This window comes from Rhinopithecus roxellana, chromosome 18, assembly GCF_007565055.1.
Source record: "Rhinopithecus roxellana isolate Shanxi Qingling chromosome 18, ASM756505v1, whole genome shotgun sequence".
NCBI classification, from domain to species: Eukaryota; Metazoa; Chordata; class Mammalia; order Primates; family Cercopithecidae; genus Rhinopithecus; species Rhinopithecus roxellana.
The window spans coordinates 41,657,601-41,678,105 of NC_044566.1; positions in this window are offsets into that span (position 1 = coordinate 41,657,601).

Below are 20,505 nucleotides of genomic sequence, written 5' to 3' on the forward strand. Positions count from 1 at the left end.
CTTCTCACTTAACATTGTCAGAAGCATGTGCTCCTTCATATTGAGAGCTATCAGTGTTAATGGAGGCATGATATTTAACACTGCTGGTGTACCAGGATTAGTTATCCATTCCCTAGTGTGCAGTATTTAGGTTATTTCAAGCTGTTACTATAAATAATGCTACAATGTGTATTGTATATGGGCCATGTATACAGAAGTTTGACACAGTGATTGATGTACATATACAAACAGATGCTTTGTATCTAAAGAAAAAAATTTAGATGCAGGAAATTATTTTTAGCAGAATACCATGTAGGTAAATTTAAAAGGCATAAAGAACAACAGGATGTATTTTGCAAGGATACATGTGTATTTAAGGCCATGTCAAGCACATAAAGAAATGGGTGTCTTTACATACATGTGGCCAACAAACATGAAAAAAGTTCAGCATCACTGATCATTAGGGAAATGCAAATCAAAACCACAATGATATACCATCTCATGGCAGTCAGAATGGTGGTTATTAAAAAGGCAAGAAACAACAGATGCTGGCAAGACTGGGGAGAAATAGGAACGCTTTTACACTGTTGGTGGGAATGTAAATTAGTTCAACCATTGTGGAAGACAGTGTGGTGATGCCTCAAAGATATAGAGCAGGAAATACCATTTGACCCAGTGATCCCATTACTGGATATATACCTAAAGGAATAGAAATAATTTTATTATAAAGATACATGTATGTATATGTTCATTGCAGCACTATTCACAATAGCAAAGACATGGAATCAACCCAAATGCCCATCAATGATAGACTGGATAAATGTACGTTTACACCACGAATACAATGCAGCCATAAAAAGGAATGAGATCATGTCCTTTGCAGAGACATGGATGAAGCTGGAAGCCATTATCCTCAGCAAACAAATGCAGACACAGAAAACCAAACACCGCATGTTCTCACTTATAAGTGGGAGCTGAACAATGAGAACACATGGACACAGGGAGGGGAACATCACACACTGCCGCCTGTAGGGGGAGGGTGTTGGGGGAGGAGATCATTAGGGAAAAGAGTTAATGCATGCTAAGCTTAATGCTTAGGTGATGGGGTGATAGGTGAAGCAAACCACCGTGGCACACGTTTACCTATGTAACAAACTTACACATCCTGCACATCTGCCCTGGGACTTAAATAAAATAATAAAAAACAAACAAAATATGGGTGTCTTTAATATGGAGAGGAATGGGAGAAAGGAATGGGTAAGGAATGAGGAGCAGGAGAAATTAAATGAGAGGGCCAAGCTCATACGGGTAATGGTCACTATACTCTGTGAATGAGAAAACGATGAACTCTGCCCTCCCTGTAAATAATTTCCTTTATCATTAAAAAAAAAATTATATAAGTACCTTTTTGAAAAGGGTACCATTACTGATAGACTGACTCCAGATCCCTATTGTCTTCAAGGTAAAGTCTAAGGTGCTAAACTTTGAACACATGGCCCTTGAGATCCGGTCCTGGCTGGAATCCCCAGCTACAGTTCCCACTACCTACGTCGCTCTCCATCCAGTCCACAGTGTGGCCACAAGGAACTGCTTGTGGTTCTCTCTTCTGTCACATCTAGCACTTGGTATTGTGTCCCCAATGCTGAGGCCATTCTGTTCTCCACAAGCCTCATTCCTTCCTTTCTCCCTTACCCTTTACCACTGCCAGGACAACTCTCACTGATCCATCAGGTCTCACTAAGTGCCTTCTCTTCCTGCCTCCTAATACCCTCCCCAAGAATAAGTGAGATGCCTCCAATTTCACCAGCTGGAGGAACCAGTCAGTTCCTAGAGGGAAGAATAGCATCTAGTAATTCACCACTATATTGTCAAAAAATAACAATGGCTTCACTGAGTACTAACTATGCTGAGCACTGGACTGAGCAATTAATGCAAATGACCTCTTTCGGCCCTCCAACAGCATTAAGGGTAAGTATTATTGGGTCACCCACATTTTACAGAGGAAGAATGTAGAGTCGAGAGAGATCAAGTACCTGCCTATGATGACATGACTAGCAAGTGGCTGAGCAGGAATTCCAACCCGGGCCTTAGGACTCCAGAGATTGGGCTCTTCACCTTCCTTCCCTCCCTGGTGTCCCCATGCCTGGGACAAAGTAATATGGAAACATAGCGTGTGTTCAGCAAATATTTTTTGAGTAAATATTTATGCAGATAGCTAGGCAGTCGTGGCTTGTGGTATTCCCAATTTTATAAATCAAAACAAATTGATTATATCCAGTTGATAATAAAATAGTCTGTGAATTACTTGCAGTACTAGTCTACTAGTTACACTAACAAGAGACAAGCAGGTTGTTCTTCAAACAATAAAAAGAGAGCAGCAACTTTAACACCTCTGAGTAGAATATTTGAGACTCTTCTAAATGCTGGAAACAGTAAATGTTTGGTTTTTAGTAAAAAGAGAAAAAAGAAAAACTGGGTGGAGCACAGGAGAAGAAGTCAGTGCCAAATAACCTTTAGGAATGCTTAGTGGCAATTAGAGCAGACAGACATTGTACTAAAGGTAGTGGAATAATATTTTCTCCTCTATATTATTAGAAACATGTAAGATTGCTTCTTTCAAGACAAAATTAAAATTTAAATCCACGTTTATCACCATTTTTCTCAGGAGAAACGTTTGTTCTCTTTTACCAAATTTTCCTGCCATCAAATGCTCATCGAGTGACAATAGAGAAAGCACCATAGTCCTCAAGCATCAGATTGGGAGAAGAGTTTACTGTCAGGTGCATCAACTGTGTAGAAAGGGGACCAGGGAGTATGAGTAGCACTGAATCATTCTTTCTGGGAAGAATATTCCCTTTCTGTTCTCTCGTAACCAACCCAACCTAAAATTGAACTGTAGTTGGCAGTGTGACAAAAAGGCACACATAAACCTGTGAGCTCTGCCCATGATAGGATAAGAATGACTGAAGCTATTGAGGAAGGAAAAAGGGCAGCCCCTGACACCCAGAAGCTGGCCTGGCTTTCACAGGCCTACCCTGTGATTCTCCTATTAGACATGAACCATCTCACAGAAAACCAGCCTCTGACCAGGCTACTTTGAGACTATGATTAAATAAGACCAAGCAAGGCCAATTCGTAATTTTGTCTAAGCACAGACAAAAGCAAGTCACTGTACCACCCACGAAATACCAAACACCCTATCTCTTGGCCAAAATGAGTGCTACTTTTTTACCAATGACGACTTTATTCTCACTATAATTTCCCCTTCCTATAAGAGTAAGTGAGATCCCCCATTACAGAATTGCTCCACTTTCTAACAGCATCCAATCTAGAGGGAATCCCTGCTGCCTTTGACTCTGCCTCAAATCACCCAGTCAAAGCCCAGATCCTATAAGGTCTTTTCTAACACCCTCTTACTGAAACACCCTTGATTCCCGTGACGTGTGTTCTCCCTTGCTGCAACAAGTAATGAGCCAAACGTGTTCAACTACAGGTGACTTCTGGCTTCCTTAGCTGAAGAGTATTGATGCTATGTTTACACATTTCCATATGCGTATATGTGTGTATAGAGTTATAAGTGTTACATTTATTTATATAAAATCAAGGTAACTAGAAATTCAGGCAATTCAAACTCCAAAGTATACTTTTCTGGCTGAAGTATCTGTAGAGGTAGACTACCAGAATTAAATCAGATAATCAGATAATTACATATTTTGCTGCCTGGCACCCTAGTAACCATCATACAACTCATATAATTTTAATAACTTGATGTCCTAGTTATTCTCACCTAATTTGCTTTTATATATGCTATTAATATTTTCTACAATGCAGTGTGTTCGAGATTTTTTTCAAGCTATGCATTTTTTAACATGATGATAAATGGAGAAACCAAAATGTTGGTTACTTTAAAAAAATTGTTTTTCGAAGCAGGATATAAACTTTTATAGAAAATATGATCACAGGTAAAAAGAATAATAAGAATAAAAGGGTGATTACTAAAGTCTAACCATAGTTGCACTTGAATCATTTCAACTGTGATATATTTTCTAATATTTTTAATATTTTTAATTTGATGGTGGAAATACTATTAATTTCTAGTTTCATTTTACCCTGTTCTTCCTCTTAGGTGCCTAAACAATGATATTCTGATTTGCTTTTGGTAAATCTTAATTACTTTTACCAACAGTCTCTACAATTAAGAGGCTTAAGGAGACATGCATTACTAAAATCAAAGCTGTTCATATCTGTTGCTTTCTCACTATAACTAAAATACTCTTCAAATAGTAATAAGATATTTTATTAATTCATGCTAACAAAACATCTGTAAAACAGGAAATGCAAGTACTAAATATGGTTTGTTGCTTGCCAAAGATTAACAAATTTTTCTGGTAATGTGAGTATTTCACCCAATGTTTTGCTTAAGAGCCAAAACAGGTAATATTGACTGAGTATTTAAAGAGAAAGTGTTGTAACTTCTACAGAATAATGTCAATTTCATGTTGACTTTTGCAATTATGTTGATCCTGCAACAGCAACATTTCTGAAAACTTAGTCTTCTTCATTTGCTCACTACATATCTCTAATTATTTGAGAATGTAATTCAATTAATAAACAAATTATTCTTTAAAAGTCCTTATAATTTCTCTATTTTTAGCATAAACATGCAGCGCATTTAAAAAAATATCTTTATGAAAACATTTAGGCAGAGTAAATGAGTCTTTTTTATTTCTTATTAAGATTATACTAAAGGTGAAGATTGTAACAAAGCAAGCATCCTTTGTTCTGGATTTGGAAAGAACCCAGAGATTTAAAAAGGATTTAATATTGAGTTAAAGTGTAAAAGGATTGCTCTGTACTTAAAGACTACAATAATCGTTCTGTAGGATTTAATATTGAGTTAAAATGTAAAAGGATTGCTCTGTACTTAAGGACTACAATATTTGTTCTGTAGTAATTTCCATAGCAATGGCAGTAATTGATTAAATTGTAACTAAATTGACAAAAAAGTGGCAAGCCTGTAATGAAACAGACTCCTTGTCACCTGCTTGTGGATGGGCACTCTCCAGACATTGCTATCTAATTAAAATGTGGATTAAGATTTAAAAAATTAAGAAGTATGAACAAGCTATGGCATAACATTTCTGGTTTCAGAGTTAAACACTGAGTTAAAAGGAGCTTTATTGCTGAATTGATGTTCAAATTGCTCAGACCGTTAAGTATAGACTGGGACAAAGAAGGTATAAATTTGGGGATAGAAGAAAAAAATACTTTTCTTGTTTTTTACATAATCTGAACAGTAGTTTAAATAAATAACAGAGGTTAGGACAATGATTAAAAGGAGTGGCCAAATCTTTAGACATCCCTTGCTGAGCTTTTGAGCATTTTTTGTTTGTATGCTTGCTATTTTATGATATCAGTGTATTTGAAGTTGCCTCCGTTTCTTATTTCTAACATCAGATGTGTCTTCTGTGAGCAAACATCCAAATGACATTACTGTGGTAACCATGTACAACTCAGAAGTGATTTTCTACCATTTTTTCCGGGAATGATTTGTTTAATAATAATCAAACTCTTGAAAAACAGAAGCTACTTTACGTATGCTTCATATAGCAATGTCCAGATCAAGCTATCATTTTTGGAGTCAGTACACAAAGGCATTGTTGACTTCATTAGGTGCAAATAGCAGCCTGTCTTTCTGGGTATGCTGGAAATTTTCAGGCAGGAAATAAATGAGATGGCCCAAGTACATAACACTCCTGCCTCAGCAGCAGAGCCAACTCCACAGTTTAGTTTATTCACTAAATGTGGTAGCTCCAGCAGGGGCGGGGGAAACTCTGGGCCCATTGCACTGATCCTGTTACTTTTCTTCCTTAGTTTTATGTTGTAAACCAACTATCCCCGAGATTTATTTTCTGATCTTTTTTTTTACTATTTCATTTTCCATGTTGGATAAATAAGTTCAGCAGAAGCACATGTTTTGATGATTTTGCCTAGATTAGCTATATGAAGACTATAAATTGTAAAGAGACTCCTTTTTTTTTTTTTTTTTTTTTTTTAACCTTCAATACACTCTGGGATGAATTCCTAGGAGTTAGTAGAAGCTGTTGCTCTAATATCTTGTAGAGCCAGATGGGAATGGGCCCTACAAGGAGGAAATGTAAAAAGAATAGCTACTTCAAATGAGAGAAGTTTTTCATAAAAGACAGGACATAACTTAAGAATGCACTAGAATCTCCTGTAAATTTGTATTTGATGCTTGGTCAGTCTCTTTTTCTCTCTCTCTCATGATCTGGACCTGAATTAGCTCATCAATATTTAATGATACCTACTTTGTGCCAGACACTGTTCTAGTTGCTTGAATTACATCCATAAATAAAACATATTAAAATACCTACCCTCCTGGAGTTTATATCTAGTAGAGGGAGACAGACAAACAATACACATAATAAATACATTCTGCAATGTGATAGAAGGTGGCTGGTGCTGTGGAGGAAAGAAATACAGCAGAAAAAGGAGATCTGTGAGAAAAAAGAGGAAGGTCACTATTTTAAATAAAGTGGTCACAGTGGACTTCATAAAGAAGCTAACATTTGAGCAAAGACTTGAAGGAAGAAAAGGAGTTAGGTGTGTGAATACCAGAGGGAAGAGTGTTCCAGGCAGAGGGAACAGCCAGTGGAAAGGCATTGCAGCTGCAGCCTGCATGGCACGTTCAAGGACAGCAACGGAGGCTGTGAACTGAACAAGAGGGAAAGGGCAGTAAGAGGTAAGGCTGGAGAAGTGAGGACCTCACATGCCATTGGCAGGGATGAAATGGGCACCACCAACGGGCTGGCCAAGGGGTGGTAAGAAAGCATAAGTGTGTATAAGAGGACAACTTCAATCATTATGCAGCCAAGGGCCAAAGCTAGAACAACTTCAGTTGCAATAAAAAACCTAAAAGAAGCCTGGGGTTTCTCAAAATGTTTTTACTGTAATCCACAGTCAGAAATACATTTTTGGGATGACTTTGCAGTCACACAAAAGATACATACATTATTAAAACAAAGGTTTCATAAACCTACACACGTTGTGCTCAATGTATGCTAGTATCTTTGGTACTATTCTAATCTATTAGGTTTCTTTTCTTTATTCAACCCTAATAAAATCTATTAAATTGATTTTATAACCTAGTAATGACACTTCAAAAAGCATTGCTATAGGCAATGTGATCATTTTGGCTATACGCTAACGGATAACATAATCACATCATTGTCAACCCTGAGCACACTTTGGCTAAAAACCACATTGGGGCTAATTACTTTAAACAGAGAACCACCATTAGCTCATTAATCAAAACACAATGTATATATAAGATATTCTGCTTTCCTGACAGCTGTCATTATGTAAAAATATTGTGTGGGCTGGGTTACCATGAGGAAATGTAAAACATGTGAAATTCGGGTACCTCATTTCTGACAGGCAGCCAATATTTATGGTAGTTGGCTAAAGAGATTTTACTTCAAATAAACAAATGTTTAATGTTTCCATAAACACATAGACATGACCCTAATTAGTAAATTTACTAATAGATTTTGGTTCATTATCTCCAGACCAATCTTTAGATATATTTATTTTTAGAAAACAGTGAAAACTTTACAACCGTGCCTCAAAATATTTTGAGAGTTTCTTAAAATGTTTGAAAGCAGCACGATTTTACAAGTGTATAAGCATTGATACTTTTCCAAACTGTTAAATTGCCCTTTCAAAACTCAGAATTCATTTTCAACTAGATTCTGGTTTTAGATATTTTTTTCTGCTGCAGAAAGTTCTTAGATTTACCATAAGATGGGTTCAAGTTTTTTAATACAGTCATGTACTACGTGATGACATTTCATTAACAACAAACTGCATATATGACAGCAGTCCTGAAGAATATAATATAGTATTTCTACTGGACCTTTTCTATGTTTGATATGTTTAGATACACAAAGACCATTGTGTTTCAATTGCCTACAGTATTCAGTACAGTAACATGCTGTTCAGGTTTGTAGCCTAAAAGCAATAGGCTATACCACACAGCCTGGGTATGTATGCCACACTATTTGGGTTTGTGTAAGTACACTCTATGATAATCACGCAACAATAAAATCACCTAATGATGCATTTCTCAGCATGTGTCCCTGTTGTTAAGTAACACATTACTGTAGATCCATAAGAGAAATCTTAAAAAATACTGTCTTAAGTATAAGAAGGGTCCAGAGTGATATGTAAACTGTGGTATGATTTACATAAAGAATATGAACACTTCAAAATGGTGCATATTGTATATGGAATTTATGTAGATATCCCATGACATAAACATGTATATGATATATATGTGTGTATGAGATATGTTCATTATATGTATTTCTGTGAATATACGTATGTATTATTTTTAAACTTGCCAGGAAAAAAAATGTCCCTGACTTCAGAATAGTCATTACTCTTTGGAAGGGAAAACAGGCAATGGTACAAAGGCATCATTCACCTCTAACTATAATATTTCAAATTTTAAAAGAAAATATTTAAAGCAAATGTGACAAAATGTGTCTCTACTTTCTGTATGTTTGAAGAAGAGCTTACTTCCTTATAGCCAGTACTGTAGATAGCCATTTATTTTCAAACAGAGACCAGATATAAAACACAACACCCATGTCTTTAACTTGTAAAGAAGATAAGCTGGGAATACATGTTTTTAAAAACAGTTATATGGTGTGGACACGGTTTTCAGCAAAGAAAGCCCTAGTTCCTGTTTTCACTTAGGGTTGTGATAAAGGGAACAGACTTGAGTGGCAGACAGAGATTTAGATTAGATATTAGAAATAACTTCATATCTCTGCAAGACACTTAAGACTGCCTGGGGATTTTGAGAACAAGAACTTTGCTGAAACAGCTTAGGCCCTACCCTACTTGGAACTAGAAGAGATTATCAATGTCCCAGTGGTCCTTTAAAATTTGAGATTCTGTCTGCCATTTCTATAGACATGAAGATCTTAACTGATCTACTCAGACTCTATAGCAAGGCAGAAAGAAGGAAGTGGAAGAGAACCAAAACAAACAAACAAACAAAAAAACTTGGTCCTCAGCCGTCAAGAGCCTGTTTTAACATTAGAAGCTAATGGTACTCTAACAGGACAGTGGCAATGAAGGCCCTGGGGAGGGGAGGAAGGCAAAGAGGGCACCACTTCACTTGTACTCTAGTTATTTCTATCCATCAATCAGTAAGCTTGTAGAGGAGCTTTCATCTTCCATACGTGCAAGATGCTCTGTAGAATGCATGTAAGAAAGAAAACCATCATTACTTATTCTTAAACAGCTTATAATCAAATTTGAAAAGATCCACACATTAAATACGGAAAAAAAAAAAAACTGTAACACAACAATCGGTGGCACAGTTGTGAAAGCAAGAAAAGGTAAGGACAATCAGTATGGGCTAGACTCATCATGAATGAGAAGGCATTTATAAAGAGCCCCATAGGATGAATGGAACTTGAACAGTCATGGGAGAGTTGGTTGAGAGGGCATTTCAGGTATAGGCTAAATACAGGCTAAAACCTGAGGGAGGAGTACTCCTGAACATCAGAGCGTGTTGTTAAATGGAAATTTCTGGCTATAGTGCAGATGTTTTAGAGAATACAGGAGGTGATGAAGTGAAATAGCTGAATAATTGGTGGTCACAGATTGCTTTTTATTTATTTATTTTTAAATTTTTAATTTTTGGGGGTACATAGGTGTATATATTTATGGGGTACATGAGAAATTTTGATACAGGCATCCTATGTGTAATAATCACGTCAAGGTGAATGGAATACCTATCACCTCAAGCATTTATCCTTTGTGCTACAAACAATCCAATCATCCTTTTTCAGTTGTTTTTAAATGTATGATTAAATCATTATTGACTACAGTCATGCTGTTGTGCTGTCAAATACTAGGTTTTATTCATTCCAACTATTTTTTTTTTTGTACCCATTAACCATCACCAGTCCCCGCCACCTCCACCACTACTCTTCACAGCCTCTAGTAGCCATCCTTCTACTCTCTATGAATTCAATGATTTTAAGTTTTAACTCCCAAAAATAAGTGAGAACATGCAAAGTTTATCTTTCTGTGTCTGGCTTATTTCACTTAACATGATGACCTCTGGTTCCATCCATGTTGTTGCAAAGGACAGGATCTCATTCTTTTTTATGGTTGAATAATGCTCCAATGTGTGCATGTACCACGTTTTCTTTATCTATTCATCTGTCTATGGACACTTAGGTTGCTTCCAAATCCTGGCTATTGTGAATTGTGTTGCAATAAATGTGGGAGTGCAGATATCTCTTTGATATACTGATTTCCTTTCTTTTGGGTTTATACTCAGCAGTGAGATTGCTGGATCATATGGCAGCTTTATTTATAGTTTTTTTGAGGAACCTCCAAACTGTTCTCCATAGTGGTTGTACTAATTTACATTCCCACCAACAATGTGTGCGTGTTCCCTTTTCTCCACATCCTCGCCAGCATTTGTTATTGCCTGTGTTTTGGATATAAGCCACTTTAACTGGGGTGAGATGATATCTCATTGTAGTGTTGATTTGCATTTCTCTAATGATCATGATTTTGAGCACCTTTTCATATGCCTATTTGCCATTTGCATGTCTTCTTTTGAGAAATGTCTATTCAGATCTTTTGTCTATTTTTAAATTGGGTTATTAGATTTTTTTTCCCTATAAAGTTGTTTGAATGCCTTACATTTCCTGGTTATGAATTCCTTGTCAGTTGGGTAGTTTGCAAATATTTCTGTGGGTTTTCTCTTCATTTTGTTGATTGTTTTCTTTGCTGTGCAGAAGCTTTTTAACTTGATGTGATCTACAAAATACTTTAAAAATCAGCCAGAGAATTCTAAATTTGAGGATGGCAAAAAGAAACAAATGTCTGTTCTTAAGTAGGTCAAGGATATATTGAAAATGACATGTCAAAGACTTCTTTAGCCACAACTTTCACAATTATTTCATAAGGATTCTGCATAAAATAAAATTCATCTTGCTATTTATGCTTTTTTTATATTAAAATGTAGGGTGTTTTGTTAACTGACTACTTGATTATTTTATAACACACTTAAGAAGCCTAAATATAATCAGATAAACTCAACATCAGTAGGACAACTGATGCTGAACCTTAACTTGGAGCTTTAAACTCTTTCCCAAATGGTTTGTCCTTTAGATTTTCACTGCATCTGAGCGCTGTGAGCTAGTTATTTCTCAGAAAACACCAATAACAGTAATAACAGCTAATATGGCAAAAATAAAAAATTCAGACGTCTTAACTATAGACTCTTAACAGTTTTATTTCAGATTCCCAATACAGTGTTTATATAATGCTCATGTGCCATTGAGAAGGGGTGCTGGAAGTGAGTGTGCAGCCTCAGTGTACCAGGACAGCAAGTCAAGCACAGAACTGAAGCCTTGGGCTCTGTCCTATCTCTAGGTCTAGTCTATTGTTTCTTAGTCATTTCCCCATTGTAGGTTTACCTAAAAAGAGGGGATTAAGCTGAATAAACTAAAAGAAAACCACAACATTTTTCAACTCAAACTTTATAAAACTACATTTATTCATGTTTTGGGAGTTCCAGCATGAGCCTAGCTTGACATTGTAGGGCATAACAGGGCCTATTTGTCAGGTGGGTAGGAAAAGTCTAGTTGCATAATTCTCCCAAGAATTCTCTTGGGAGAATAACCCACTAAAAGAGTTGAGCTCACACCCTTGGGTCAACCACAGTGCTCTAGCACTGGAAAAAGAGGACAGCATTGAGTTATATTGTTTACTACTTAGAGCTTCTTCTGGCCCAGTCCTTGGGATTAGTAGTTAAATTCTAGGAACATTTCAGAGACATTGGAGTACAAATTACTCCTAAGACCACTTAAATTAATTAAGTAGTTTCACCTATGAGGAATCAAAATACCTGACTCAAGCTTCTGTATGCAATAAGAACATTCATCTGCATCACTGGATTTCAAAGGTAGGGCAGCATTAGCTTCATCCTAAGACTGGTTCTCCTTGTGCTCACAATATGGCTGCCAGTGGCCATGGGGAATATATACTTCCTGGTTTACAACGTAACATGAAATATGAGTCCTTCTTTTTATTCTGCTTATTTCATCTCGAATTATGGTGCCCGTCCCTGTACTAATCTCAGAGGGTGGAAGACTGCCATTGGCTTCAACTAATTAGGTTCTATCCCCAGTGATCCAGATATGGTCAGTTTCCTCTGAGGTATTTGGAAAATAGGTAGTTTTCTGATAATTACTTTGGTTCTCTAAAGTACTAATGAATATTTTGCAGAAAGCGAACACCTTCCATGACTCTGACTGGTGTCTGGACTGGTGGGAGAAGAGAGCATCTGCTGGCTGATGAAATAAACTCACCTTGAGGACATCAGAGCAGGAGGTTGTTGACAAGCACGGGTGTCTATAATAGTCTTGGAAGAGCTGAAAGTGTTACTGGCGGTGAATCTGTATAGGTCTGCAGCAACCACAGTTCTTGCCTTCTCAGAAGAAAGAATTTGGCTCAGGGGCATAAGGCAGAGTGAGAGACTGAGGCAAGTTTTAGAGCAGTGGTGAAAGTTTATTAAAAAGCTTTAGAACAGGAATGAAAGGGAGTAAAGCACACTTGGAAGAGGGCCAAGCAGGCAACTTGAGACATCAAGTGCACAGTTTGACCTTTCGACTTGGAGGTTTCTATACTGACGTACTTCCAGGGTCTTGGGTCCCTTCTCCCCTGATTCTTCCCTTGGGGTGGGCTGACCACATGTGTGCTAGTGCTTGGGAGGGGTCGCATGCGCAGTGTGTTTACTGGAGTTGTACGCATGCTTACTTAAAGCGCTCTTCTCTTACCAGTTGATTGCTCCTAGAAGGTCATATACCAGTCAAACTCTGCCATTTTGCCTCTTAATGCGCATGCTTGAACCCACTGGCCCAACTCCTGAGGTCTTATCCGGAAGCTGCTGATGACTAGTTTCAGGTGTTTTCTATCTATTGAGAGGCTGCCTTTCCCTGGCACCTGGGTTTCTCGTTCACTGCTATTGACTTGGGCTGAAATTACATGTTACAGCAGGAAGAAAGTTGCCTAAGAAAAGCTATCAAACACATGTGAGGATTGGAGACTACAGCAAATGCACAAGTGATGAACCTGCTGGCTGGGATATGAGATGAATGAAAATTCAAGAAATATATTTGGACAGACCTCTAGAGATTTGGCAAAAGTAAAGAACAGCAGACACTTAAAAAAGTGTTTTTCCTTGATTCGTGGTATAATTATTCTTCAAACCATGAATCTAACCCATTTCTTGATAGGTGGGTTTGAACTGCAGAAATTCTGTTTCAACTTTTACCTCTTCTGATGGCATCATTTTAATGTTAATGCATGTTGATATATGTCTCCTTTCTTTAGCAATAGGACTTCCTTGAGCTGATTAGAGTAGCTGTGCCATCTGCAAAAACCCTACCTTAATGCACTACTTTAAAACCTTAACAACCTTAATGCATCTACTTTGCATGTAAACAGGGAGCATTGCTGTGGCCTAACTGAATTTCTATGCCTGTAAGTGTGGTTTCCTGAAAAAGAAAATGAAACCCTGTCTCCTTGTCTTTACAGCATGCATGCATGCTTTTTTTTTTTTTTTTTTTTTTTTTTTTTTATTCTGTGCGTCTGAGTCACACTGAACAACGCTCTTTCTACTCCAAAGGGAGAAAATAAGTTAAATTTATGTTTCATGCCTGTAAGGCATTTTAAAGTTAATCGGGCCCTTTGGGCCTAATTTAATTTGTGTAAGATTGCTGTTGATGATTAGAATAGCTATTTAAGATTTTTGTTAACAGTCTGTTACGTGGACTTAATGGAAGCACTCCAAAAGCAGTCTGTTCACTTTCCCCTGTCAAATTCAGGTTACAGAGCCTTCGCAGATGTCAGTAGACATCAATACGAAAAGGGGATAGAACACAAATTAAAATCAGAAGTGTACTCAAACTGCCAGTGTTGAGCTTTGGTTAAAAACATCTGTCACATAAAAGCAAACACTCAGAGCCGTTATGTCTTGTAACAGTTGTCTTTATTTTTCATATCTTTGGCATTTTCATCATTGCATGTTAGTGCTGTCTTTGGAATTCTTCATACAAGTGATTGCTTTTTTAACATCACTGATTTCTCTACACAAACATTTGTAAGGCTTTTGTCCCAACACTACAAAGAGAGAATGCCCAAGCAGAGCTGGAATTCTAATGGTCTCATAGAATCTGAAAAATCGGCTGACCAGGGCAGAGCACTTTAGTGAAGTGAATGTATTTGACTCATCCTGGCCAATATTAGATCAAACTCTCCCTTTGATTCCTGCTACAAGGTTATTTTTTGTCATTTCAAAATTTACAGCTACCATTCTTATTTTACAGATGGCAGTGATCATAAGAAGCCCAGGTCTCCCTTTGGTACAATCAAGGAGATTTCAGGATGCTCTTGAGTCACTCTCCTGATATTTGTTGTAAATCATATATATATTTTTTCAGAGTTAAGACTTTATTTCTCTCATTACTTTGTTTCATAGCTTTTACAATTCCATTCCTTTATTCTGTTTTCATTTTCTGTTTTCCAGGCGTTGTATTTCAAAACCATGGCCCTTCTATTTCCTCTTTCTTATTGTTTTTCTATTCCGTGTCTGCTTCTGCCTTCCTTAATTTTCTTTCCCCTCCTTTACTCTCATTTCTTTTACAGAGTGAGTGATTTCTGTGAAAGCCTGGCAGGTGTCTCATGAGCTCCCACTAAGGATGCAACCACCAAAGGCAAGATCAAGAGACAAATGAGTACCACCTCCCCCAGCACCATGTTCCCCTGCCCGGGAAACACCACCTGCTTCCTATGTGGCTGGAGGGGTGGGGGCTGTGCACAGCAGCGAAGATGCTAGAGATTACAGGCAGATATTTTGCAAATAATCTTTAAAGTTATTGATTCATATAAGTGGAATATAAGATTTATGTTAATCCTATTCCTTAAATCAGAAATCGCTACTGTTATACTGTTTTATGCAGTAGGTAATTTACATTAAGAAAAAGGATTAAAAAAAAAACTAATAGGAAAGTTTGTGGATCATCCCATCCCAGCCCACTTTCTTTCTGGTCACCTCTGACTGGTCACCTCAACCTTCTGCTTTCTTATGCTGCCATTTGCGCCATGCATGACATTATATCAGCTCTCTCTTTCTCTTTGTTCAGAACAAAATCCCTTTTATAGTAAAGTGGAGAAAATTCTCAATGCCATGAATGCTGAGTGAGACTCAAATACAAAAGCCCTGCAATCACATTTCCCCCATAATTAATTATGTAATTATAAAGCTTTGTCAAGCCATTGTATTCCCCCTCAAATATATTTTAAAGAATTTTAAAGCTTTTGTTTCTATACCCCTGACAATAATGATAAAACACCCTTACCTCTCCCATTTCCACGTGTCTATCACCTTTTTAATAATACTCTTGATAAAAACATGAGATCACTGACATTAAAGTAGAAAGGTCTTGCAGCTTTTTTCCTATTTACTTAGATTTGCGGAACTCTAATTTGATTGTGGGCATCCTTTATAAGGCTTGTTCCACCCTCTCCTGTGGAGCCGTACCAGCTGTGACTCCTGTTTTAAGAACTGTGTTCTCTTCTCTGTTGCAGACCTACATTATATTTGCCTTAGTGGATGGGCTGCTGATCAATGCTAATAGCTGGCTCTCAGGGGAGAAAGAAAAACCACCTGTGGCATCTGCCGATTTCTGTGGTGTAAATACTCTCAGCTCTGCCAATTTCAAGCCATCAATTTGACATTGCTGAACCCGAAGTTGGCAAGGGGTGTGCACAATTGGCTTTTGTGAGCAAGTAAGAGTTGTCTTGGGGATTATTAAGCTACTCAAGAAGCATTTGCCTACTGGCACCCACTGCTTTTTTAATATACTCTGGGAGGAGAGGGTATATAAAATAGTGCTCTTGGCTTAAGGGGTTTACATTCTAGCCAGGGAGAAAGAGCCCAAAGCAATGACCAGAGAAAGCAGAGAGCAACCGTGATCCACAAACTCCACTGAAGGGATTCAGAGAAAAGCCCTCAAGAAAGGCACTTTAGCAAAGAAAGTGTGTTTAAAGGATGCAGAGGGTTTCATGACATGGAGGAAAAGGGAAAAGGCATTCCAGTCAAGGGAAGGCTGGAAGGTTGGAATAGACATGGAGTGTTCTTAGAAAAGACAAAACAGAGTCTCAGTCACCGAGACTGCCTCATGATCCAAACAGGAGGTTTTTGGTACTATGACAGAATATTCACTTCTCTGTTTACCAGGTACTTTTACACACATGTTTCTTTTGATCCTTCCTATAACTGTAGGACATTGGTAGAATATAATAGGTGTTATTATTATTATATTCACTTAGCAGAAAAGTATACTTAGAAAAGTAAGAAAACTAAGGGAAGTTAAGGGCCCTTGTGGACCCTTTTAAGCCAGGCCCAGAATGCTGTCTCCCCAGCATTGCACCCCAGTCTTATAACAGCCCAGTCTGCTCTGAGGACCCTCATTAGGCAGTCCTTCCATACAGTAGCCTCTCAAACTGCAAGACCTTTCATTGCATGAGCAAGATCCATTTTTCCTTACAACGAAACTGAAGAACTGCCTCAATGGCTTTACAAAGAAAAGCAAAGTCTATTTCTCCTCTAATGTCTGTCCTGAAAAGGGCTTTGGGAGCATGGTGCAGTGGAAGAGTCATTGAGCTGGGTATCAGAAGAGCTAGATTAAGGTTTGGGATCTGATTCAGGTTTGGGATGTGTTGGAGAGCTCTGTAATATTGGGCAGATGGCTTAACATTTCTGGGTTTCTGTATGTCATACAGGAACTGATGAGTTTACTTGCATGGCCTCAAATGTTCCTTTTATCCCTGAAAAGCTGCACTTCTAGATATACTAAAATGCCAATCAAGAACTATATCATTACATGGGCCTCCAGAGAAGCCCGGGAGCCTAGAGGAGTTGAGTGTGTTGAAGGTTGAAGCACAATTACCTTACAAAATAATTGAATTGAAGTTGTTGGATATTACTTCCTCAAGATGGCTTTTTTTTCTTTTTTTTGCCTGGGCTAGAATGCAGTGACATGAACATGACTCATTGCAGCCTCAACCTCCCAGCTCAAGCAATCTTTCCACCTCAGCCTCCTGAGTAGCTGGGACTACAGGCATGTGCCACCACACCCAGCTGATTTTGTCTTTAAATTTTTTGTAGAGAGGGGGTCTCCCTATGTAGCCCAGGCTCAAGATGGCCTTCTAATGGAGCCAATATCTATATATTCATTCAACATATTGCAAATAAACTTTGGAAATAAACCAGTTATGCGAAATAAAGAAGTAAATAAATTATTAAATGAATGGTCTTACTTTATTCTTTCTCCTCTGCAGGCTTCTGCAAAGGACTTGAGACAACTCACGATGAAGTGCTCTGTATTAGTCAGGGTGATATTGATTGCAAGTGACAGAAACCCAATCAGAAACTCACTGGAGTCATGAGGAACACTTATTGGCTCAGATAACCTAACCACTGGATGGGCAGGGATGTATCTGGTTTGGGAGCAAATAGTACCAGGTGCTGAAAGTAGCTGTCTCAGACTCTGGTCTATCTGTCTTTCTGTGTCACATTCTTTCACACCTTGGAGGTTGTGGCCATCTGGCTTATCACTGGTCAAGAAGATGCCTCCTTCATTAGTTCTTTGATTTCAATTTGAAATAATGCTAGTCAAAGACTCTGGCCTTCGGCAAACACCATGGCAATGGTCTGAGAGTGGCAGAAAGCAGAGGTTGACTGCATTAATAAAATGACAAGGTTGGGTTGGGACAGGTGGGGAGAAGGGTTTATCTAAAAGAAGGTGCTGCTGCTACCAGAAGAGGGAGTGTTGGGCTGGGGGGACAAAATAAAAGATGTCCACAACAGATACGTAAATAGAATCATTAAATAAAGCAGGATGGGATGGAAATGAGCAGGGTTTGTTGTGTAAGAAAACCTAAATTAATTATGGTAGCTTCAGTTTAGCTCTCACATATGTGAAAGTCAAGGTAACACAGAGAAACCTATCATTTATAAACAAAAGGAAGCAAACATTCTCCTATGTGTAAACTGTACTATGATACTAAAATAGGTTTACAGGAGTCATTCAATGGACAATATCTTCTACAGTGATTTTCAAAAAAGATGCAAACAATTTTTATTCTGTCATATCTTATGTTAAAAAATTATATTTAGAGCATAATATTAGCTCATATTTCTTTTAGGTCTTCATGGTGTATTTAGGATGATAAATAAGGTATATCTGGGGAGATAAATCCAGGTATATAGCTTTCAGATGATCAAATCTATTAGCACATCCAATTAATGGACTATTAATGATACCACATTTTTATCAATGTGTAAAGGTTATGTTTGCTCTCATTTTGAACTTTTTGTTCGTGTAGAAGACTGGAATGATCATATTATGTGACACTGTGTTGAAGAGAGTCACTGAGAAAGGTAATGTCAAGTTACAGGGAAAGTAAGAAAGACTGGAACACACTGGGACTCTGCCGTAAACATAAAAGACAGGCATTCAGAACAGTAAAGAATTGTACTCAAATTGTTCGAGTACAAACTGTGTGACACTGCGGCACTGTGTTAGGGAAACCAAATAGTGTATTCATTGGCAATGTCTTTTATGGATACCAGGAGATATTGTTAGTCAGCTATAGTGCAATTATTGTTGATTTGTTTGGTGTATTCTTAATTCATTGAATCTTTTGAATTGTGCTACTCCAAGTTCTAGTAAATACTAGAACATATTTACTACTCAAGTATTCCAGTAAATACTAGAAAGTATCCAGCATATTCCAAAAGATCGAGAGTCGTTGACTTAGTAGACAATGAAAATTGTTACCTTAGTTGAACGAATTTCAAACTGTATGTGCTGTATCTCTGGGGGCAGAGGGGAGAAGAGTGACTCCATCACAGTCAGGTAGTTCCAAATGTATCTGTTGTGCATATTTGACTTGCACATAATTGACTTTTAAAAGAAATTGTCTTTAACCCAAAACAAAACACCTTGAAAATCAGTCTTAGACTGTCACTTTTATTTTTCTAATATCTCTTAGTATTCCTGGACTTTCAAAATTGTTCTATTAAGGAAATTCTCAAACATCCAAAAGTAAAAAGACAGTATAATAAACCCCATTTACACAACATTCAAATTCATCAATTTTTAACATTGTGTTTTTCTTGGTTTTTAAAAAATATTTCACATAACTGATCCAAAGGAATTTTTTACACATAATGTCACCATAGAATGTTAGACTTTTTTATTAAAAAAAAAACCTGATTATAAATATTTGCACATGTATAAGAGGAGTTTTCAGGAATTTGACAGGGCACACCTAGAACCACCAGGGTGGTGCTCAGGACCCACCAGGTACACCAAGGACCCACCAAGCACAGGTCCAGCCCCAGTTGTCCATCTTGCTTTATCTATTATTCACTGTTTTTGGTATCATATTGTTTTTATCCATAATTATGTCAGTAGTATATAAATCTAACAGAGGAGGATTTTTAAAAGCCACAAATCCACCATTCCATTATCACACCTGACAAAATTAACATTAATTCTATTATTTCACCTATTATGCAGTCCATGTTCAAATGTCCCCGATTTTCTCAAATATAAATATTTTACAGTCCTGTTGAAATCACAGAATAAAGTCTACAAATTGCATTTGGCTGAAATGTCTCTTAGGTATTTTCTAATCTATGAGAGTTCCCACTTCCCCACTTTTAGTCATTTTTTTGTTTGTTGAAGACATTGATTCATTTGTCCTGTAAAACTTCCGGCATGTCAGATTTTGCTGATCGCATTAGATTAACCAACCCATGAATCTAATAACTTGTTCCTTTGTATTTTTCATGAGCTTGCTGCCTGAGTGTGAAGCTTGCTTAGATTCAGATGCATTTATTTTGGCAAATACTCCATAGGTAGTATCGTGTGCTTCCCATTGCATTCCATCAGGCGGCACATGAGGTCTTGTGGTCCCATTTTTAGAACTGTTAACATTGATCAAGGGTTAAGTGTTGTCATCTAATCTACCCTTTCACTAGTGTTTTCCTGAGCCTCTGACAGATGTTTCATTGAAAATGAGGTCTGGCGTGCCCATTCAGTGGAAGCATTTTGAATTTTTTATTGATTCTTAAATGTCCTTTCTCATGGAAGCCTTCATGCCAGCCAATTAAAATGGCAACTCCCCACTCTCTATTGGCCTTCTCTGCTTTTTCCCTTCCTCCATGGAATGTATTAGTATTTTAATCTTTTATAAACACATTACTTATTTCCCCCAACCATTGTATAAACTCCATGAAGACAAGGATTCTTGTTTTAATTAGTAGACTTTATTTTTTAGATCAGTTTTAGTTTTAGAGAAAAATTGAGTAGAAAGTACATAGAGTTTCCTTAT